This window comes from Odocoileus virginianus, chromosome 1 (assembly GCF_023699985.2).
Source record: "Odocoileus virginianus isolate 20LAN1187 ecotype Illinois chromosome 1, Ovbor_1.2, whole genome shotgun sequence".
Taxonomy (NCBI): Eukaryota; Metazoa; Chordata; class Mammalia; order Artiodactyla; family Cervidae; genus Odocoileus; species Odocoileus virginianus.
In genome coordinates, this window is record NC_069674.1 from 91,786,204 (window position 1) to 91,811,084 (window position 24,881).

A 24,881-nucleotide genomic window follows, 5' to 3' on the forward strand; every position below is an offset into this window, starting at 1 on the left:
CACCAAAGCCTTTGACTGCATGGATCACAACAAACTGTGGAAAATAATTCAGGAGATGGGAATGCCAGACCACCTGACCTGCCTCCTGAGAAATCTGTATGCAGGTCAGGAAGCAACAGTTAGAACTGGACATGAAACAACAGACTGGTTCCAAATAGGGAAAGGAGTATATCAAAGCTATATATTGTCACCCTGCTTATTTAACTTATATGCAGAGTACATCATGAGAAATGCCAGGGTGAATTAAGCACAAACTGGAATCAAGATTGCCAGGAGAAGTATCAATAGCCTCAGATACACAGATGACACCACCCTTATGGCAGAAAGCAAAGAAGAACTAAAGAGCTTCTTGATGAAAGTGAAAGAGGAGAGTGAAAAGGCTGGCTTTTTTTCAGAAAACCAAGATCATGACATCTGGTCCTATCATTTCATGGCAAATAGATGGGGAAACAGTGGAAACAGTGAGAGGCTTTATTTTCTTGGATTGCAAAAGCACTGCAGATGGTGACTGCAGCCATGAAATTAAGATGCTTGCTCCTTGGAAGAAAAGCTATGACCAACCTAGATAGCATATTAAAAAGCAGAGACATTACTTTTCCAACAAAGATCCATCTAGTCAAAGCTATGGTTTTTCCAGTAGTCATGTATGGATGTGAGAGTTGCACTTAGCCTTCTTTACAGGCTAAGCACTGAAGAATTGATGCTTTTGAACTGTGGTGTTGGAGAAGACTCTTGAGAGTCCCTTGGACTGCAAGTGAAAGGTTGCTGAACCACAAAAGATGCCAGGATTCATGGCCTCCAGAGGAGAAGAATTCAATACAGTGCCAGAGACGAGACTTGATCACTCAAAACTTTTGTGTAATAAAAGTTTTATTAAAGTATAAAAGAGATAGAGAAGGCTTCTGACATAGACATCAGAAGGGGGCAGAAAGAGTGCCCCCTCCCTAGTGTTAGTAATGGAGTTATATACTTTTTAATTAGTTATTACAGTGAATCAAAACAATGTCTGCTGGTTGTAAAGACCTTACTAGACCCACTCACATAATTTACATTTTAAGATTACAGGATTAGCCAGAAGGTTTTTTCCCAGAAACTGTCCTCAAGCAGGATACATTATTGTTATATAATCCTAAGGAATGTAGAGGAAAATAAGTTTGGCCTTTCCTCCTCCTTGAGAATTCCAGACCCCTCTCTCCTTGGGGACCCCCAGACTTCTTATCAACCCTCCTAGGAATTGACTCTCTCATCCCCCCCTTTTCTTTTAGGAGAATTATGTTGCCAAGGGAAAGGGGCATTGTTCTCATTCCAGAACTACTTCCTGCTATTTAGGGGCGTGGTCCCTAAGTTGCTGAGGCAACATATTCTCCTAACCCTCATATTGAGGGTGTCTGTTCCAGGGGCCCCAAGTAATAGTTGGAGGAGGCTGTGGCACTCGCTGGAGCTTGGACAACCATTTGTAACTTAAAAGCTTTCAGACGGTTAGAAGCAAACCCTGTTTTACAGTTATAGATGTAAGGCAAAATAGTCATTAACCCAAGTTAAAACCAAAATTAAAAGTCACATTATGTCCATAGTTACATCAGTCCATCCTAGGACTGTTAAATGTCATTACAGACTTGAAGAGAATCCTTTCCTTGAAGTGGAGATGTCCACCACGGGAAGCCTTTCACTGATGGAGAGGGGAGCACTCCACAGACCCAGCAGTTAGACTGATTATGAAATGCAGTGTAGGAGTGAGTGCAGGACAGGAAGGCATTGCCTGGAGGGCCAATGGCAGACTCAGGACTTTTGGAGTTAGCAGAAGTAGGCCCACATAGATTATCAGGCCCATCTGAAAAGTACAAAGTCAGAGCATAGAAAGTAAAGACATAAAATGACATCGCTTGGTTCTGGTCAGGGTGCCACCTCTTAACTCGAGTGTGATGCACCCACGAATCAATTCCTGCCACTCTGACAGCTGTGGGAGAAGAATAACCTGGTAATTAGGGCCTTCCCAGAGGGGCTTGAGAGATTGGCCCCCAGATCCCAATGTTTTTATCAGGACCTTGGCTCCTGGCTCAAGCAGAGGCTTGCTTGACTCAGAGGCTGGGTCAGGAGTCACCTCCCGGAGTTCCATGAATGCCTGTTGAAAAGCTGAGAGCTGAGTTACATAATTAGTTAATCCTAAGGCTTTAGGAAAACTTTTCCATTGAGCATTTTCAGGAATTATTAATCGTCCACCCTCTGACTGTAACCATCCTTTATCAGTAATCTTTGCTCCTCTTTTCTCATATCTTTCTAATTCTTCCTCAGTATGTTGTGTTTTTCCTGTTCCACAGGACCTGTCCAGATCAAGGGTGTCTGCTCGGAAGGGGTTTTGCAAAATGCCGCTTTTCTGGCTTGACAGTCCACCAGCTGATTACCTTCTGCTACTTTACTCCCATCCCGGCTGTGCCCTTTGCAATGCATAACAGCTACTTCTTTAGGACAATATATGGCAGTTAAAAGTCTTTTGATCTCTCTGAAATGCTTAATAGGTTCTCCTGTTGCCATTTTAAACTTTCTTTCCATATTGCAGCAAGAGCATGTAAAGTCAAAGTATGCAAGCATACTTAGAATCAGTGTAGATATTTACCCTCTGCCCTTTAACTCTAGAGCTCGGGTCAGAGCCACAGGCTCCATTAACTGAGCACTGGTTCCCTGGGGGAGAGATTTTGCTTCTAAAACCTGTTCAGCCCTCAGCACGGCGGCATAACCTGCTTTACGCTTCCCATCCCTAACAAAAGAACTGCCATCTGTAAATATTTCCAAGTCAGGATTGTCTAATGGGGTACCCATTAGATCTTCCCAAGCTGCATAGTTTAAAGTTAGAAATTGGAAGCAATCGTGATCAGGTGTTTCATTTTCCTTCTCAGGAAGGAAAGTGGCAGGATTTAAATTTCCACAAACTTTAAAGCTTAGTTATTGGATCTTCTAACAACGACTGATATTTAAGAAGCCTACTGCCTGTCATCCAAGTATTAACCTTAGAATTTAAGATTCCACTCACATCATGAGAAGTCAGTACAGTAAGATTTCATCCCTAATTATTTTTAAGGCCTTAAGTGTTAATAAAACCATTGCCCCAATTACACTTAGACAATGTGACCTAGTGAAATTAGGTCTAATTCTCTACTTAGAGAAGCAATAGGTTGCTGGTGAGGCCCTCGGGGTTGTGTCAAAACACCCAAGGCCATACCTTTTCTTTCAGTGACAAACAAGTTAAATTCTGACCCTGTGGGCAAGCTCAGAGCAGGAGCTTTCAGGAGAGCCGTCTGAAGAGCCTTAAAAGCCTTTTGAGTATCTGGAGACCAAACCAGTTTGTCGGTTTGGGCCTACTGGGTCTCAGTTATAAGTTTGTATAAAGACGGGCAAGTTCCCCATAGCCCGGAATCCAAATGCAGCAGCAGCCTGTGATTTCTAAAAATCCTCTCAGTTGTCCTTAAAGTCATAGGTAGGGGATGATTTAGTATAGGTTTAATTCTCTCTGGGCCTATGGCCCTAGTCCCTTTTGATATGATTAGGCCCAGATATCTAACAGATTGTTGACAAAGCTGAGCCTTTTCTCTTGATGCCTTGTAACCACAGCCTGCCAAAAAGTTTAAGAAATCCTCTGAGGCTCGTGAACAAGCGTCCTCTGTCTCAGCACAGAGCAAATATCATCTACATATTATAGCACCACTGCTTCGGAGCTATTAAAGTTTTGTAGATCCCGTGACAAACTTTTGCCCAAATAGGCAAAGTGGATTGGGCAGTGGGCTACCCAGACAGTCCACTACGGAAGCAGATCGGGAAGAAAGTGGGCCAGGGGCTTCATTAAGCACAGAGTAATTTGTCCCAATATCTAAAAGGAAATCGACGGATTGGCCCCTCATAATTGTTACTCCCCAGGGTTCCTCAGGTGTAATTAGGACGGGAGCTTGTGTGGGGACCCCTGGGCACCTTCAGTCCTGATGGTCTTGAGAGTCCGACCCCTGAAACCTACAGCTCTCGGGGCAGCCTCTCCTCCAGTGTGGTCCTTTGCAGACCCGACGTGGAGCCAGGGGCGGCTTAGGGGCCTGAGGGCAATCCCGCTTGAGATGCCCCTCCTTTCCACAGTAATAGCAAACCCATCCCTTTTCACCTGGGTCCCTCTTGGCATTTTTCTCAGGCTGTTTAAGAACGGTTCTCACAGCCATTACAAGGGCTTCCACCTGCTCCTCTGTCTTTTTCTGCCTTTCTTTCTTTTCCTCATATTCCCTACCATAATAGGCTGTTTGAGCCAGCTGCAACAGATTACCTAAAGATTTGGTCCATACGCCTGTTTTAATAGCTTACGGCAGATATATGGAGCCGTAAGTGAGTGAGCAATCTATCTTTGAAGATCACTCTTCCCTCTTCACTTTCAGGATCAATCTCAGTGAATCTGAGAAGGACTTCTCTCAGTCTATCTAGGAATTTACCAGAAGCTTCCTTCTCCTCCTGTTCTGTTTGCCACTGTGGCATAGTTTAAAGTCTTAGCACACACTTGCCTGAGTCCTTCAAGAATACATCTGACAAAATGACTGATCCCATCTTCCTTTAGCCTTGTTATAGTCCCAGTCTGGTTCTATTGTTGTAGCCACGTGTTCTGGGAAACAATCTCACTCAGAAGGACAATGCAGACAGTGGACACCGGTGGGCCCAAGGCAGAGTCTTCTCTTAGCCAAGGACCCCGACCGGCTTTTGTGAAAACTTTATATACCCTAAGTGTATAAGATTCCCTGAAACTAGTCTGAACAAAGGAAAAAGAAAGATATAATCAAAGTTAACCTGCAATCATATGCCTTAAGCTATATAGTTAAGTGGACACTTATCAATAGGCCTGTGGTCATACCCCAATAAGCATAATAGAATGTATGATTCTATTTGGTTACCCAGTTAATTAGGGTATTCTTTTAGGCGACTGAGAGTCTAGGTACAAGCCCTGGGGCTCTTCCTTCGGGGTGGGTGGGAGGGGGGCTGGTTTTCCAGTTGGTATATCGGTTCCATAGATACTGGGCATATAGCTCAAAGTCCGCAGTCTGGCCCAAGATGGAGTCCTGCTTTCAAGACAGAGCCTGTTCTCTTTCCTCTTTCACTACCGTTGGGATCGCCTGATTCCCAGTGGGGAGGGCGGCTGTCTCTCTCCCTCTTCCCTACAGATTCATTACCAAGCCACTCATCTCCATAAGCAACAGCGTTCCCCCAAACTCGACTTTTTGAGTAGGGAGTCAGTATTTGTCCCAAGATACATATCATATCCTTCCATGTAAGGTCATAAAGCAGAGTAATGCCTTTGAAAGCCTGCTCTAATATATTTTTCTGGGTCCTCTAAATAGTCTCCCAGATCCTCCTTGATTCTTTCTATTTCTTCATAAGAAAAGGGCTTGTTAACTCTCATAGACTGATTATTTCTCCTGGTGGGTTCTTCATGAAGAGGCAACAGCTCGCGTGGCTGTTTCTCAGCCTCTCTGTCTGCTCTGCGCATATGCTCCCAGGGATAGATTGGAGAAACCTGCTTTTCTTTATCTCTTTGTCTCCTGTCCTCCATCTCATCCTGTATTTCACCGTTAGTTTTTGCAGTCTGAGCTTCTCTTACTTCGATTGTCTGAGTTTCTATGGAAACCAGAGTAGTCTGAGGTTGTACTGAGACAGGGGTGGTTTGGACCTCTGCTTGGGCCGTCTGACTCTCAGTTTGGGTTTTTACCGAGACCAAAGCAACCCTTCCTGGGGATGGTTCTCTGACTTTCAGTTTGCTCAGTTTGGAGCCCCAGGTAAGGGGGCAAAATGGGAGGACAGAAGAGAGCTGAAGGTTTCACACCCAAATCTATACCCTTAGGACACAAGTCTGGCATACCTCGCAGAGAGAAAAAGAGCAACACATATGCTACTTCTACCCATTTTCCTTGTTTTCTACAGAATCGGTCTAATAGTAAAACAGTATGATAATTAAGAGACCCTTCAACCGGCCACTGTTCGCCATCCTCCAATGGACACCATGGCCATGCAGTATCACATAGGAAGATCAGGTGTGTCAGAGGAGTGAGGCTGGCATTGTTAGCGCCCGTCTGTAAGAGAGAAAAAAGCGACCAGCGCCATCTTTCTACCAGAGGCATCCCTCCCTGCTCTAGATGGGGATGTAGACAGACTTTACACCGAAGTTTTCCTTCCATGGTTGGACTGAGTCTGTCCCTTACCGACGCAGGCGCCGTCCTCGTCCCTCCTGGTTCTACCACTAAGGCGGGGTGGAGATGCAGCAGGGGTAGACCTGATGGCGTCCTGGACTAATGTCCACTTCCTCACCATTACACCTAGCTTGCCTCTGATGCCACCCCGGGTGCAAGCAGAATAACCTTCCGGAATGCCTCCCGAGCTGAGACCGCTGGGGAACATCCGTCACCTGAGTGCATGTGCACAACCCTGAGTGTATTCCTGGCCACAATAAGACCAGTGCGGACGTAAAACTGAGATGTGCCTTCCAAGCGTCACCACACCAGTGTAAGCGATAGCAAAAGAGGCGGTGAAGGGCTGGCCAGTGACGGAAAAGCGATTTTGTCCTCGAGTTATTAGGGCCAGTCCTTTCAGCTCATTCCCACAAATTCCACGGAAAGAATATACAAGGAGTTGGGACAAAAGCCTCTGGAAAGCCTCCTCTGGTACACTAAAAGCCAGTGTTCCAGAGGAAGAAACCCATTGCACTTCCAATCTGCGTAACCTTTAACCTCAGAGATGCTCCTGGAGCTAGAGCTCCATCTAGCTTCCGAACTTTCGACTCCTAGTGAGGCTAGGCACTTCCTGGCTACCAACCCAAGTCTGGGACCTAAGTAACAGTACACAGTAACAGCATAGATCACAAGTCCCTTGAAAGTCTATGATCCGACAGATAGGTTAGTATCCTAATTCCCAAGGAGTTATGAAATGGTCAAAGAGACCAGAAAGTTTGAGAAAGGACAGTTCAGTCCACATGCTTTGCCCATTTCTAGTTGGTTCCCGAAGGAGACATTGGGTGCCTCTTGGCATTGGCAGGTCGGTATAAACCCCTGACAGGTTTCTGCCATAAGCCGTATGAGGTCACCGCGGAACCACAGAGCAGGGCTCCTCACTTGCTTCGTGCCGGGCACATCATTCATTCACACAAGCACACCATAGAGTTAGTAAAGTACAGCAGAAAACGTGTTCAGTATGAGAACAAAGAACTAGAGCTCCAAGCATCCTTACCTTGTCCTGAAGAATCCCGGATGAGCCCACAAGATGAAAGGTTGTTGCTGAACCACAAAAGATGCTGGGATTCTTGGCCTCCAGAGGAGAAGAATTCAATAAGACCCCTGGACTTCTTATCAAACTGCCTAGGAATTGACTCTCTCACAAGGAGATCCAACCAGTCAATCCTAAAGGAAATCAGTCCTGAATATTCACTGAAAGGACTGATGCTGAAGCTGAAACTCCAATAATTTGGCCACCTGATGCGAAGAATGGACTCACTGGAAAAGACCCTGATGCTGGGAAAGATTGAGGGCAGGAGAAGAAGGGGACAACTGAGGATGAGAGGGTTGGATGGCATCACTGATGTGATGGATATGACTTTGAGTAGGCCCCGGGAGTTGGTGATGGACAGGGAAGCCTTGCATGCTGGAGTCCATGGGGTCACAAAGAGTTGGACAAGATTGAACAACTGAGCACGTATGGACATTACGCGGTGGTAAGCTTTCTTTTTGCTCCTCTAAACTCCTTCTCCATCCTTTTGCTCCTTGTAGCCTTCCTTTAAGACCAGACTGCATGGCCTAGAGCAATTGGGCTTCTGTGTCCTCTGGCTTAGGGGCTGCTTGAAAATCAGAGGAAGAGGTGAGTAAGGTCAGAGTATTTATTTCATCGACTTCCTCTACCAAAAGTCCCTGTACTTTTAAAGACAAATAACTGACTTTTTCTCTCCTTTGGATTCAAGCAACTGTACCCTTAGGTGCAATTTCCCTTTTGGTTCCTCTGTCCTTCTACTAATATATGTAACCTCTGAAAAATTAATAATATGAATTTTTCTGTTTTGTATGTGCCCTCTGTCACAGATTGAGATCCTAATTGCTAAAAGCTATCAGCTACTTTTTTTTTTTCCTAACACAATGTTAGGTAGATATGAGAAGGCTTATTTTATAAATGAGGCAACTAAAGATCATGGAGCTAGTGAGTGGCCAAAGGAGAATTCAAGCTCACTGTGTCTAATTCAAAAGCACATGTTCCTTACCAAACCTTATTCTTTCAAGACAAATTATTTGGCCAAGATTTGTTCATGTAAGTACACGTTGTATTTTTTTTTTTTTCTTCAGACTTGTCGAAGAGAACTTCTGATCTCATGTGTCTCATTTAGCACTAGGAAGTTTAGCTTTGTAACTGAGCCGTTACATGTCTTGGTTTTCTTATCTGTAAAGTTAAAATCATTTGTTCTCTTCCTTCCTCTGGGGGGGAAAAATATGAAAACTGGTGATCTAGAATTAAGACAATTTAAAAATCAGAGTTATCACTTAAGTTCAGTTTCAGTTTTAGTGATAATTCCTTTCCTTCTAGTGGAGGGATTCCTCTTAATGATTAAATAAAAATGAAAGGAGATAATTTCTTTTTATTGAAGAAATAAAAAGGAACTTTGATGGATAAGTGAAATTCCCTCTTGCTTATGCAGGCACTAGGGTGGGCTTCCCAGGTGGTGCTAGTGGTAGAAAACCCACTTGCCAATGCAGGAGACATAAGAGCAGTGGGTTCAATCCTGGGATCTGGAAGATCTCCTGGAGGAGGGCCTGGCAACCCACTCCAGTATTCTCGCCTGGAGAATCCCATGGACAGAGGAGCCTGGTGGGCTACAGTCCATAGGGTCACAAAGAGTCAGACATGACTGAAGCAACTTAGCACAAAGCAAGTGAGGTACCTGCCTGGGATGCAAAATTTACAAGGGCACCAAAAATATTCAATAATCAAGATAAATAATATTTTAAGGCAGTGTTTTTTAAAATCAAGATTAATGCAAAAAATTATGATAAAAATAGCAAAGTTTAAAATAAGGACAGAATTGTTAACAGTGCTAGATGGGACCATATTGAATGCTGAAACAAAGGAAAAATATACTGATCTTCCTTTACTTAAGATTTTGATATTTTTGTTTATTGTGGGTTTTTTGCATTGTTGTTGTTCAGTCACTGTCACGTCTGAATCTTTACGCCCTCGTGTCTCATTTTTCTTGTCTGTGAAATGGGAATACAGACAGGAATCCTTCTAAAATTGTTGTAATTATTAAATGGGTTGTTGTTTGCAACCCCATGGACTAGACTGCTAGGCTCCTCTGTCTATGGGATTTCCAGACAAGAATACTGGAGTGGTTTACCCAGCCTTCCTCCAGGGGATCCTTCCAACCCAGGGATCAAACCCACATCTCCTGCATTGGCAGGCGGATTCTTTACCATTGACCATGGAAGCCCATTAAATGGATAAGTAAATATAAGCCTGCAATAGTGCCTGGCATAAACTCAGCTGAGATTGATGAATGGTTAATTCACTTCTCCAAACCCAACCCTGTAAGAATAATGTTTCTAAGTCTAGTTCAGATAAAAACTGTCCATTTCCTATACAAAAATAGGTCTCTAAAACCGGATGTCAGTTTCTTTTCCAAGTCTTTATTTTCTCTTTGTCTTTCTCTCTCTCATAACCTAGGTTCTTAAAAGTGATTATTTTCTCCTCTTCATGCTATTGCCCTTCTTCCACTATCCATCTATTGAAGTCTCACCATATCTTTCAGGTTTAATTGAAGATATACATCTTCGTTGTCACTATACCCTTGGCATCTCTAAATTTCAGAAAATTCTCTTTTCCTAATGCTTTTGGTATGCTCTTACATTATAGCAACTACCAAACTCTGAATCAAGTTTTCTCTCACAAGACTGTAGGCTCACTCAGAGATGAATATCTCATTATTTTATTCTCTGACCTTATGGTAACACATGCTGAAAATGCGTGGTTAAATAACTGATTTTGGATTAAATTACATTTTGTTTTGATCAATGTATCAATCCTCTCTCAGTCCAGATAAAAACTACCAAGGTGGATAAGTTTTTTTTGTTTTTCATGTTTTACTAAGAGTCTGAAGATCTGAGGTATGGGGCCTTGATCGATTTCAAGGTACTTGTTCTTCTAGAATGTTAATGCCCAAGGGGAAATGATACATAGTTTAATCTGTAAAATAAATAGCAATGTTAAATAATATAATTAATTCATTGTTCAATTCACTGGGATGAGCTAGTAAAAAAAAAAAAAACCCCAAAAGTTGTCTTCAAGTGGCCTTCATTCTCCAAATCATAAAATCTTAGAGTTGAGAGGCAGCTAATTTTATTTCCATTACTGATGCATGACCACAGAGTTGTTGAAATTAAACACATGTGAATGACAGGATGTATATACTTTTTTCTCAAGTAGAGGAAAATGCTTCATCTTATTTTTTGTTTTCCTTTGACTAAATAATAAAAGAACATAATTAAAAACATATCTCTTTTACAGGCAATCCTGCTAAACTGTACCAGCATGTTTGATTTACCAAATGAGTTCAGGGTTTAAGCATGGAACCTGGAGTCAGAAGATGTGAGTGTTGTGAAGACTGAAAGAGGTAAAGTATGTCAAAACCTCGTGAACACAGTCAAAGAACATAGCTAATAATCAGCCTGGATTCTAAACCCCAGTGCTTTTCTAAAGCAGGTGATCATTAAAAGTGAAAATGCACTCTAAGGAAGTGTATTTCCATCTCTCCTGTCTGTATCAGGCAAAGTAGAATGCTTAAAAAATTCACCTTTCTTTCTTTTTTTTAGATCAGTCGGTATCTAAGACTTTATCTTTTACCAGTTAGTCAGTTTAAAATTGCACATAATACTATAACTGTAAAGGCATGTTCATGGCTCAATGCTACAGTAAAGGTTTTACTGGTCTTGAATGTCTGCAGCTGGGACAATTTATTTCTTGTAAACTTATTTACTACAGTGGATTGATTCAGTACTTTTCTGTGATTTTTTGTTATATATAAAATCATTTATTATTGTTATTATATAGGAAATAGCTAACCCATATGAGATAATTGAGACATCATCATTACTTAGGAATTTACATATTAGAGAATGCACATGACCAAAATAAGATTGAGAGTCCAAGGTCTTACAGAAATTTATTATCTTAAAATTAAAATTTTTGTTTTAAGCTTATTTTTATGCAAATAGGGGTCTGAGGATGATTCTAGCTTTAAAGCTATGACAGAACTGAGGATAAGGTTGCTTGAACAGTTTTGTGTTTTTTTTGCCTGATTTTTCTAAATATATCTATTTACTAATCATCACAATGAACGTTTTATTTAGTTTTGTTTGTTTGTAACCCTGAGTTTACCATCTTGGGAGAAATAACCTAAGATTTTTCAGAAATACATCAACAATTATTTAGGGCATTTGAATGACAGAACTGTGATCATAGAGAATAATAGAATTCAGACATGATCAGATCATCATTTTCTTGTACAGGTACATGCAAAAGTAGGGTTAATTAACTCACCTAAACCAAACAGCAGATTGCTGAAAAGAGTTAAGGCTTGACTATACCCCTCTCACTGACCAGAAGCCACTTCCTTTAGCTAATTCTCTTCTTGACTCAGAATCTGTTTATATGAGTTTAAATTGAGCAATCTGACTGGTAGTCCTTTTACACTTAGATTTTCCTTTATCTCAATATTTTGAGGTTTCCCTAAAATCACAGGGTTCTATGAACTACTGAAATTGATTGGAAGGATTTTTGTTAGATGTTTTATCTTATATATTTCAGAAAACATTGTACTCCAAACCTGGCAAAGGGAGCTTCACCTCTTCCTTGTCACCCAGTCTCTCTCCTGAAATGACCAAGATTCAAAATAAGTCATTTAATAACTGTTCACTGGACACTTGGAACTCGTGCTTCTTGCTGAGGCCCACAGAGGAAAAATGGAAGACAATTTCCCTCACCAAAGAAACCGTGGGGCACTGGGACACTTGGAGGTCTTATAAAAAGATGGCAGGGTTCTTTTTTTTTTTTTTTTTCTACTATATTTATTGTGCTTTTTCTGATTATAATAGTTACATATGTTCATTGAAGACAATTTTGAAAGTACCAATTATGAATGAGATTAAAACAATCCCTAATCACACAACCTAAGGATAAGTTCTGATAATATTTTAACCAAAAATAAGATTATGAAATGAAACTCTACATTTTGATATGTAGTTTGTTTTATCATCTCTAATATTAATACATAGATCTTTTCACTGGGTGGGTGGAGCTGAAAACAATATAGAATTTTCAAAAGTCCTGTCCTCACCTGTGAGAAACCCTGATTTGTAAGGAATGAACAAATCATGTGTCATTTTAGAATCTTTGAGAATATAATTTTATCTTTTATTATTTAAAAATTTATAAGAGAGTCACACTCACCCATAATCACATCTTTCTTACTCTCTATTTTGACAAACATTGTATTATTTAAGAAGTGAATGCCCATCTGGCCCATTGAAGTCCACTTTGTAGAGGACACATTCTAACAACCTGATGCACAATTTTTTCAACTTTTCATTGTTACAGACATATCCATGAATCACCTTTATGACTTTCTGTCTATCCATCCACCCGTCTCTATGTAGTCAGTGGTTAAAAGCACAGTTTGGACTCAGCTGTCCCGGGTTCAGTTCCTTGCTCAGTCAATCTGAGCTGTGTAACCTGTGGCACCTCAGTTTTCTCATCTCTAAAATGGGGGTACCAAATGGTAGGATTGCTGTGTGAAGTAAATAAGTTAATATAGATAAACTTGAAAAAATTCTTGGCATATAGTGAACTCTCAATAGATGCATATTATTATTCACATACAAACACATATATTCACATACATATTTCAACCAAAATGGAGTCTATATTCATATGTAGCTTGCTTGAAAAATTATTAATAAATTATAAACATCATTTCAGGTAAGGATACATAGAACCTTATTAAAAATAGTAACTGCTTTGTATTCCATTGTATTAACATACCATTTCCCAATTATATACTTCTAGTTACTTTCAACGTTGAAGGCAATGGCACCCCACTCCAGTACTCTTGCCTGGAAAATCCCATGGATGGAGGAGCCTGGTAGGCTGCAGTCCATGGCGTTGCAAAGAGTCGGACACGACTGAGCGACTTCACATTCACTTTTCACTTTCATGCATTGGAGAAGGAAATGGCAACCCACTCGTGTTCCTGCCTGGAGAATCCCAGGGATGGGGGAGCCTGGTGGGCTGCCGTCTATGGGGTCGCACAGAGTCGGACACGACTGACGTGACTTAGCAGCAGCAACAGCAGTTACTTTCAAAAGCATCAATTTAAATAACATGTCAATAAACAACCTTCCATATGTATTATTCTTTATGCATGTGTCACTATTTCTGTAGAATAGATTTCAAAAGTGGGATTTCTAGATCAAATGTCTACTCATGTCTATGTATTGATTTGAAAGATAATATATATCATACATGAAATTCTTATTTCTAAGCTTTCTATTCCATCTACTGATTTATATATTCATTGCAGCATGCTTCTTTTATCACAATAATTATATTTTCCTTTAGTTTCTGCTATGGTAGGTCCTCACTATTTTCTTCAAAACTTTCTTACCAATTCTTATATATTTGACACATAATATTAAGAATCATTTGAACATTAAACTTTTAAAATGACATTTATTGTTTTCTTTATAATGTTCCAAGAAATACACAAACACATAGAGATTAACAAGAACCCATAATCCCCACCCCATAGAGATAACCATCACTAGCATTTTGATGCATTTCTTCCCAGTGTCTATGTATTTTTTTTCCATTTATTTTTATTAGTTGGAGGCTAATTACTTTACAATATTGTAGTGGGTTTTGTCATACATTGACATGAATCAGCCATGGATTTACATGTGTTCCCCATCCCGATCCCCCCTCCCACCTCCCTCTCCACCCGCTCCCTCTGGGTCTTCCCAGTGCACCAGGCCCGAGCACTTGTCTCATGCACCCAACCTGGGCTGGTGATCTGTTTCACCCTAGATAATATACGTGTTTTGATGCTGTTCTCTCGAAACATCCCACCCTCACCTTCTCCCACACAGTCCAAAAGTCTGTTCTGTACATCTGTGTCTCTTTTTCTGTTTTGCATATAGGGTTATCGTTACCATCTTTCTAAATTCCATATATATGCATTAGTATACTGTATTGGTCTTTATCTTTCTGGCTTACTTCACTCTGATTGATGGGCTCCAGTTTCATCCATCTCATTAGAACTGATTCAAATGAATTCTTTTTAATGGCTGAGTAATATTCCATGGTGTATATGTACCACAGCTTTCTTATCCATTCGTCTGCTGATGGGCATCTAGGTTGCTTCCATGTCCTGGCTATTATAAACAGTGCTGTGATGAACATTTTTTTTTAACTGAAGTATAATTGATCTACATTACTGTTGGTTTTCAGTACACAACACTGTGACTCAATATTTCTATACGTTACACATGATCACCATGACATGTCTAGTTATCATCTGTCACCATCAAAGATATAACAATAGAATTGATTATATTCCTCTTGCTGAACATTTCATCCCCATGACTCATTTTTTTGGTAACTCTTCAGTTACCTCACAATTTCACTCATCCCCCCAGACCCTATCCCCTCTGGAAACCACCTGTTTGTTCTCTGTATTTATGAATTTGTTCTTTTGTTCTATTTGTTCATTTTTTAAAATATTCTACATATAAGTGAAATTATACAGTATTTCTGTCTTATTATTTCACTTAGCATAATACCTTCTAGGCCCATACATGTTGTTGCAAATGAGCAGATTTCATTCATTTTTATGGCTGAGCAGTATTTAATTGTATGCAAATATACCATATCTTCTTTATCCATTTGTCTTTCAACAGACACTTAGGTTGCTTTGATAGCTTGGCTACAGCAAATAATGTCGCAGTGAACATAGGTGTGCATATATTTTTTGAGTTAGTATTTTTTCCCCTCCTTTGGAAAAACACCCAGAAGTGGAATTGCTGGATTCTATGGTAGTTCCACCTTAAATTTTTTGAGGAACCTCTATGCTGTTTTCCACAGTGGCTGTACCAATTTACATTCCCATTAACAGGGCACAAGGGTTCCCTTTTCTTCACAGCCTTACCGATGCTTGTTATTTTTAAAAAATTGATTTTACTTATTTACTTATTTATTTTTGGCTGTGCTGGGTCTTTGTTGTGCTTTTCTAGGCTTTTCTCTAGTTGTGATGAGCAGGGGCCTCTCTCTAGTTCAGGGCATGGGCTTCTCATCATAGCGGCTTCTTTTGTTGCAGATCACAGGTCTACCTGAAGCTGGGTACACCAGCTTCAGTAGTTGCAGCACATGGGCTCAGCAGTTGCAGCTTCAGGGCTGTAAATCACAGACTCAGAAGCTGTGGCGCATGGGCTGAGTTGCTCCACGGCCTGAGGGATCTTCTCCCATCAGAGATCCAACTCTGATGTCTCCTGCATTGAGAGGCAGATTCTTCACCACTGAGCCACCAGGGAAGCCAAATGCTACTTATTTGTTGTCTTCCTGATAATATACATTCTGACAGAGAATGCATTCTGCATTATATGAGATGATATCTCATTGTGGTTTTGATTTGTATTTTCTTGATGATTAATGATGTTGAGCATCTTTTCATGTAACCATTGGCCATCTATGTCTTCTTTGGAAATGTGTCTATTGATTTTAACATTAATTTAATCTACCATGTTGGGAGCATGGTATAATCTTGGCATTTAGTCGTCTTGGTTTATAAAAATCAGTATTATTTCAGGATTTTTAAAAATTCCTATTCCTAAATCTTTTGTAATTAAATATATGATACATCTGCATTGCTATATGTAAGCAATAATAGGCTCATCTTCAAGATTAAAAGAATAAAAATGATATATCAATAGATGATATGAGAGGATTTGATAACATTTAAAAGTTACTAAAAGGTTTAGAATAATATAGAATGATTGGGAAGTGTTTCTTAAAATGTAAATAAAAGAAAAATAAAACAAGATACAAATTAGGATTGAAGAAGGAAATGGCAACCCTCCGCAGTACTCTTGCCTGGAGAATTCCATGGACAGAAGAGCGGGACAGGCTGTAGTCCATAGAATAGAAAAGAGTCAGACACGACTGTGCAACTAACTTTCACTTTCACAAATTAGTATCTTCAGATTTGACTTTTTAAAATTGTAAACGAACACAGTATTTTGTGTGTGTGCCGTGTACTGTTTAAGTGTTTTTACAAGCATTGCCAACCCAGTCGTGCAACAATCATATCAGAGGGGTGTTACTATTATCAGCTCCCACCCCACCTCCCCCTTTTTTTTTGGCCTCACAGAGCAGCATGTGGAACTTTCCTAATCAGGGATTAAACCCATGTGCCCTGCAGTAAAAGGGTGGAGTCTTGGACCACCATCATCTCTCTTTTCACGAGACAGAAACTGAGATAGAGGTGGGATAAGAAATTTGTCCACAGTCACTTTTGTAATCGGTATTGAACTGGCATCTGAACCTAGGCTATCGAAGTGCTGAACTCACCATCTAAACCACAGTGATCATCCCGACCTCTACCAGAGTCAATACCAGCACGTGCTGAGCTGTGCTTAGTCGCTCAGTTGTGTCCGCCTCCTTGCGGCCCCGTGGACTGTAGCCCTCCAGGCTCCTCCGTTCCATTGGGATTCTCCAGGCAAGAATATCGGAGTGGGTTGCCATGCCCTCCTCTAGGAGATCTTCCCAACCCAGGGATCAAACCCAGGTCGATGGCACTGCAGGCAGATTATTTACCAGCTGAGCCACCAGGGAAGCCCATGAATACTGGAGTGGGTAGCCTATCCCTTCTCCAGGGGATCTTCCCGACCCAGGAATCGAACCAGGGTCTCCTGCATTACAGGCAGACTCTTTACCAGGTGAGCCCTAATACTAACATATCCAGGTCCTAATCAGGGGGATAGCATAATTCATGAAGAACAGTAAATTGATTTGACATGTATTTGGATGTACCTCAGCAAGACTATGGTTTTTAAATCTTAGAATCAAAGATAGTGAGAGTTGACAGGAACTTGGAGGAGTATGCAGTTCTTAGTTCTAGGAAATAAGACATAATTCGTAAAAGTAATCTAAGTACAGAATAACAAATATTTTTTAAAAACTATTCTAAATAAATGTCAATAAACTTGAAATTCAAAGTAAAATTATATTCCTAGAAAAATGTAAAATATTAAACTTAACAAAAGAAGAAATAGAAATTCTTAATTGACCAATACATGTTAAGTAAACAAGGCCCCTTAAAAAGCAAAAACTTTTCTTCTATAAAGTACCAGGTCCAAAAAGTTTTATATGTGAGTTTTACCATGTATATCCTCTATTGTATACTAATATATCTAGAAAGGAGGAAAAAAGAAAAACTGCTAAAATTATTTCCATGAAGCAATTACAGCATATAAACCTCAATAAGGGTGGTTAGAGAAAATAAAATTACAGTTCATTTTCACTTATGAACATTAACACCATATCAGATCTAAATTTTTATCCAACCAAGTAAAAAATGAGTTCTGTTTAAAAGAAAGAAGATAATCTCAATATATTAAAAAAAAAATCTCTTTATGTCAACATTTTTAGAAAACTAGGTAGCTCTGGGGAAGGGGAACTTTCTTAACCTAATGACATATTAATAAATTATAGCAATAACATATCAAGTGGGAACATTTTAGAAGGATTTCATTTGAGACTGGAAAAAACTAATAAGAAAAGGCCGTAGGAGCCCTAGTATCTCAGTAATGCTCAAGTGGGTATAGGAAGTCATGGACAATACAAGACCAGAAAACAAACTAGAGATTAAGAACTGCTAGAAAGAATCAAAACTCATTATCTGTAGATGCTAATTTGAAAATTAAAAGTTTAAAAATCCTACTAACAAATTGATGGGTCTAAAAAGAAAGTTCAATAAGATTATGAAATGATTAGAATAATGTGATACAAAATACAAAGTCAAAAGAATTAAATATATATAAAATTGGATTTGACTATGATTTCTGAGTAGAAAAAGATTTCTTAATGCCAAAAGTAGCACAAAATATAAAGGGAAAAACTGATAGCTTTGACTACATGGAACTAAAGATATGGCCTTAAAATAGGACAACAAAGATAAAGTTGAAGATGCGGGTAGATTGAGTGAAAACCTTTTAATTTCTGTAAATAACTAAGGATATCAAGAATACATGCAAATAAAATAAATGCAGCAAAATTAAGTCAAGGAGCTTTATGGAAAGGTAATGTAAAGATATGGAGCATATACAAAGAATGCTTATTTGGGCACTCATTATTAATTGAAGGAACTACATAAACATCCAATATTTGAATGCCACTACTGTAAGTGCTTTTAAAGTAAAACTGTTCTGTTCTGACCTTAGAGCAACTCCATGATCTAGGCATCATTATGGTCTCCTTTTCCAAATTAGGAAACCAGGAACAGACAGTTACACAAGTATTTAGGGGTGGAAGGAGAATTTGAGGCCACACGTGCTTGCATGCTCAGTCACTTCAGTCTTAACCAATTCTTTGTGACCGCATGGACTGTAGCCCACCAGGCTCCTCTGTCCATAGGATTCTACAGGCAAGAATACTGGAGTGGGTGGCCGTGCCCTCCCACACCTCCCATGGCTCCTGTATTGTAGGCAGATTCTTTACTGCTGAGCCACAAAGGAAGCCCTGAGGTCACACACATAACCTCTAAAGCCGGTAGGACTCCACTACTATTACACCATCAGGTTGTTAAAAATTAGAAAGGTAACATCTAAGGCTGGCAAGGATGTGAGGAAATAATCTCATATAATATTGAGAGGGGCAGTTCTAACACAATGTAATCATCTCGAGTGCAGTCTGGCAGTACTGAGTGAAAATTGTAGGCATATTTGTTGTGCCCCCAAGTTCACTCCTGGGTGTGGACTCGAGTGATGTTCTTCACAGATGTTGAAGGAGACATGTACGGTGATGCCTGTCAAAGTATATTGTGCTGGAAAAAGTTGAAGGCAATCTAGGAGTTGAAAAATAGGTAAATTGCTTTTAGGTATAAGTAACATGCAGTGTGAGATGAGTGCAATTGTGTGATAGTTTGAGCATTCTTTGGCATTGCCTTTCTTTGGGATTGGAATGAAAACTGACATTTTCCAGTCCTGTGGCCACTGATGAGTTTTCCAAATTTGCTGACATATTGAGTGTAGCACTTTCACAGTATCATCTTTCAGGATGTGAAATAGCTCAACTGGAATTCCATCACATCCACTAGCTTTGTTCATAGTGATGTTTTCTAAGGCCCACTTGACTTCACATTCCAGGATGTCTGGCCCTAGGTGAGTGATCACACCATCGTGATTATCTGAGTCTTGAAGATATTTTTTGTGTAGTTCTTCTGTGTATTCTTGCCACCTCTTCTTAATATCTTCTGCTTCTGTTAGGTCCATACCATTTCTGTCCTTTATCGAACCCATCTTTGCATGAAATGTTCCCTTGGTATCTCTAATTTTCTTGAAGAGATCTCTAGTCTTTCCCATTCTATTGTTTTTGTCTATTTCTTTGCTTTGTACTTTGGCCACCTCATGAGAAGAGTTGACTCATTGGAAAAGACCCTGATGCTGGGAGGGATTGGGGGCAGGAGGAGAAGGGGACAACAGAGGATGAGATGGCTGGATGGCACCACCAACTCAATGGACATGAGTTTGCATAAACTCCAGGAGTTGGTAATGGACAGGGAGGCCTGGTATGCTGCGATTCACGGGGTCGCAAAGAGTTGGTCATGACTGAGTGACTGAACTGAACTGAACTGAACATGCAGTGTATTAATATGCATGAGAGGAATCCTTATGCTTGAGGCAATGATCAGCATGGAAAAGATAGCAGTGTAAGCAGATTTCATAACTATGAAGTTGAATAGAACAATAAGAAACAGAATGTGATGCCAGTTGTGCCAAAAAGAGCATATCTACATTAACAAAAATAAATTTCATGAATGCTCACATTACAAATGACCGCAAACCCCATGGAATGTGGATTGGAAGAGTGTACATTAACTGCATATGAGTAGGAACCTGGTGGGGTTTGGAGGGGGTTGATGATGCGGAAATGAATGAGAAAAATCATGAAATAAAACATAAAAGAGAGACGATGCACTGGTTGACAATAAAAATTTGCCAGGAACCAAGGAGTATAATCAATTCAATTCTGTGCACTTGAGATCCAAAATCCCAAAGCAAACAAAAATAAAAATAGCAACAAATTTTTTAAAATGTACTCATCTATCTACATACCTATCTAGCCATTCATCCATGCATCCATTCATCCATCTATATGACTGAGTTTTTTTAAATGTTGGTATATCAATATATAAAATTTAGATCTACTCTAATAAAAATTATGTAGTGTTTTAAAGAAATTCAGAGGCCTAAAGAATAGCACAGAGAGAATTATTGAAGATGAATATAGTGGTTCTTGTTGCATTTTTACTGTATGTTCTTTTAGTTTGTGTGACAGAAAGAAAAATGTTTAACACAGGAAGTGTTTCACATGAATTGTAAAACCTAGGTTACTTATTTACTATTTTATTACAGTCTGGTTTAAGAATGTACAGAAAAATACTTGTTGCTATAACCTGAAATCATTCACCCTTATAACCTGTGATTACAAAAACATTCAAAAAATTAAGAATTATATGCTTTATATTGCATTTATGTTGGCCTTCTTTTTTTTAGTCTCTAAGCTTATAATGACCCAGAAAACATATTTGCTTAAAGAGAAGGCAGAAAAATGGGAAAAATTCCTTTACTTTCAGCTACATTCTTTCCAGTGGTCTTAATCACTATCCTCTTGCATTCATGGCCATTGTTAAGTAGTGCAATATTTAATCATTTAAGTCAGGGCAATATTACAACGTATATATTCCTTAGTAATAAGAGGTTAAAAAGATAAAAGCATCTCATTCACATTTAGAGATATAGTAAAATATTTATGAATAAAACAGCACAGTGTCTGGGATTTACGTTGAGGTACGCCAGGAGGAAAGCAAGGGAAGGTTAGAGGAAATGAAATTGATCAAGTGGTTACAATGTTGTTGTTGAGCGACAGGAATATAGAGGTCTGCTATTCTCTTAAGTCAATTTTTGTATGAGATTTAGATTCTTCTATTATAAAAACTTTTCCTCTAAATATTTTAAGCTTGGGCTTTGTAAAGTTTAAAAAATCATTCTGCTATAATTGCATTCTGAAATATTTATGAAATGAATAAAGCTCTTAGCACTGCATGGCTAGATACATTTGGAAGAGTTTATAATGTCAGTCCAAAAGGCCAGCCGCCGCATTCAGGATGAAGCATGGCCTGACACATGTCTCCCATTTCCAAAACAACTGGCAGGTATGGGCTGCTTTTCCATATTTGAAGTAAGCATTGGCAAGATTTCTTCCTCTCTGAGTTTATGTGGGGCAGCTCCTGGCTGTAAAAATTGCTTTCCCTCTCATTGAGCAATTTCAAAACTTAACTGTCAAATAATAAATATTTATCATAAGTAGCTTTGCAAAGAAAAAGAAAGGGGTTTCGTTTGTTTGTTTAATTTTCTGTTTGTTTACAATTTCCAAAAGACAGTACAGGGAACAATTTCCTTAAAAGATTTTACTAACCTAAAATTGGTTATTATGGATATGGTTTAAATTGATGAGTCATTTGCTTTAGGGAGAATTTTCTACACTAAAATACCCGTTGAAAATTAGTGACATTTGGAAGTTTGTGATAATTAAATATTTTAAGTTATGAGTACTAAAATCTGAAGGAGACTGTTGAGACGCTGATGAAACCTCTGGAGGTTTCTGCCAAGCAGTCTTTCCGATATGACAGCATAACTAGTTGGCTTCTTTCTCTTTCAGATGTGGTTACCAGAGGTGGTGAGGGGGTAGGAGGAGGGGAACTGGATGAAGTTAGTCAAAAGGAACAAAATTCCATTTGTAAGATAAATAACTACCAGGGATGTAATGTATAACATGATAAATATAATTAACCCTGTTGTATGTTACATAAGAGAGTAAATTCCAAGAGTTCTCATCAAGAAGAAATTTTTTTTAATTTATTTTGTATCTATATGAGATCATGAATGTTCACTAAACTTATTGTGTAATCATTTTATGATGTATGTAAGTCAAATCACTATGCTGTATACCTTAAACTTACAGTGCTGTATGTCAATTATATCTCAATAAAACTGGAAGGAAAATAGAAATAAATAAACTGTAAATAGCAATGCCTATGTATAACTGACAAAATATTGTTTTGAAGACTTTTTATAAACATATTTGCTGTACAGAATGATATAAAAATGCAGCACAATTGAGTGATTCTAAAAGTTGTCCTGAAATTCCCTGAAAGAGACAATTTTTTTTTTCTCACTGGAAAACTACTTTCCGTGAGTTTTAAACTGCATCTGGTTTGAATCAGCTTTGGAAATCACTGCTGTGTTTTTCTAAAGTAATGCTGGATCATCTCCACATGATCCTGATGATGGCATCATTTTATTTTGTTTTGTTTTTGATATTCACTTCATTCCTCAAAACTTTCACAAAGAGAAATGTAAGCAGCAGGTTAGTCCTGGGCCTTTACCTATTTTTAATGCAATTGTTTGACTATTGATCATGAGCACAGGAGTAGGTCCATCTCTAGCTCACCATTGTTGTACAACTGTATGCAAATATAGAACATTTTCTCTCACCGTTTTCAACTCAATTATCAATATTCTCACCAACCTCAGAATTAAATCAATATTCTTGTGGTGCTGACATAAAGCTCCTCATCATACAGTGACAGTATTTTCTTCAAAAGCTATTTCTCACCTAATAGGACCTTAATATTTTAAAACCAATAACCTTCAATCTTATTCAGTAGAGGTATCAAAGACAGATTTCAGCTACATATTGCTGGAGAAGAAAAGGACCCAGGGCCTTTAAAAAATGCCCCAGAGCTCTCAAACTGCTCATGGATGACTCAGAGAAGAGAGGCTAGGGTCCTTGGGAGCCTACAGGACCATGTATCAGGCCATGTCGGTGGTCTACTGTCTTGTTTCAGGCCGAACCTATTCAGAGAAGTTTAATGAAAGGTTTAAGAGATGTGGGTTCTGGAGAACAACTGTTGAAATCAATTCCAGCTCTGTCACCTAACTGTGTGATTTGGGCAAATTGTTTGCTGTCTCTAAAAAGGGAGAATACTACTCTAGCTCACTGGATAGTTCTGAGGATTAGTTAAATGAATCTATGTAAAGTGCTTAGGATAGTGCCTAGCAAAAGCTAAGGACCTAGTAAATATCAGCTGCCATCAGTCATCCTCATCATCACCATCATTATAAACACCCAGACTAAAGCATGTATAGATATAAATATGTAAGTATTCATGTACACACATGCATACACATACATATAAATATGCAATACATCCCAAAAGAGTATAACTTTTAGTTTTATCTTGCAATTTTTACCTATCATGTATTAGTTTTTCAGGTGAGTACGTGTGTATTTCATTTAAAAATTGCCATCTTGTAACACATTATATTGATGCATTATTTTACATTGGTGTACCTTTAGTTTCCACTTCCATGTTTCTTGGTTTATAAATAATACTTAAAGCTGCAGTGTTCTATACATAACTTTGTCTATAAATAGCACTCTTTCTGAAGAATAGATTCCTAGAAGTGAAAGTGATTGCTCAAATTATACATGCGTATCTATGTGTATATATGTGTGTGTGTATGTGTATGCTACAGCAGCATGTAGTCTCTTAATTCCCAGACCAGAGTTCAAACCTGCATCCCCTGCATTAAAGCTGAGTCTTAACCACTGGACCACCAGGGAAGTCCCTCAAATTATATTTTTATTTTTTAAAAAATTGATTGATATTCTAAAGTGTTCACCAAGAATATTATGCCCACTTTATATTAATGCTTCTAAAAACTGTTCACTGTCCATTTCCACAGACCCTAGCCAGTACTTAATGCTATTATTATAAATCTACTGGGTATGATATTGTATTGTATTTGGTCTTCATTTGCATTTCCTGGCTAAGAGGAAAGTTGAGTATATTTCCTTATATTTATTGGCTGTCTATAGGTATTGATGACTTTTAGGTTCATATGATTTATATATTTACATATTGCATGGTTTCTTTAAGCTTTTTTAATCTTTAATTCTTTAATCTATTTATTTAATCACTGTGTATTTTAGGAATATTAACTCCTTGTGTATGTGTTACAAATACTTTTTCCAAGACTACTGGTGATTGTGTGTAGACATTTCTTCTCTTTAAGTGGGCCTTTCCACACTGAGCTTAAAATATTTGGTCATATTGTGTTCAAATAATCTTACAGCTTTGATTTTGCTCTTTAGTTATATTATCTACATATAAAATGATTTTGCATTATTTTGGTGGTAAGTAGGTTTACATATGTTGGGTAGTGAATTTCCTCATAATTAAATAAATATGAAATCACAGATAGAAACTGAAAGATGAATAGGACTTTAAAGATTATTTAGTCCTTAGTCCTATTTTGCTAGTCAGAAGATTAAAGCCCAGTATGAAGAAAATAACTCATTTACTTCAGCTCTAAGGGTAATTTGATTTGAATGTTAAGGCTTGATGGCTGATATGAAAATGTTTCATTTGACCAGATCCTCTCTTTCCAGGACACTTCCTGCTACATGGGTCTGTATTAAGCAGTTTGGCTGGCAGTATTTTCATG

At 38.8% G+C, this 24,881-nt stretch overlaps 1 long non-coding RNA gene across 1 annotated transcript; it reads left to right on the forward strand.

Annotated features, from left to right (window-relative positions):
• Positions 1 to 10,567: 10,567 nt before the first annotated feature.
• On the forward strand, positions 10,568 to 13,450 carry LOC139037428 (uncharacterized). The gene is made up of 2 exons (XR_011490236.1): positions 10,568 to 10,654; positions 13,105 to 13,450. It is a non-coding gene; the product is annotated as an uncharacterized lncRNA (long non-coding RNA).
• The last annotated feature ends 11,431 nt before the right edge of the window (positions 13,451 to 24,881 follow it).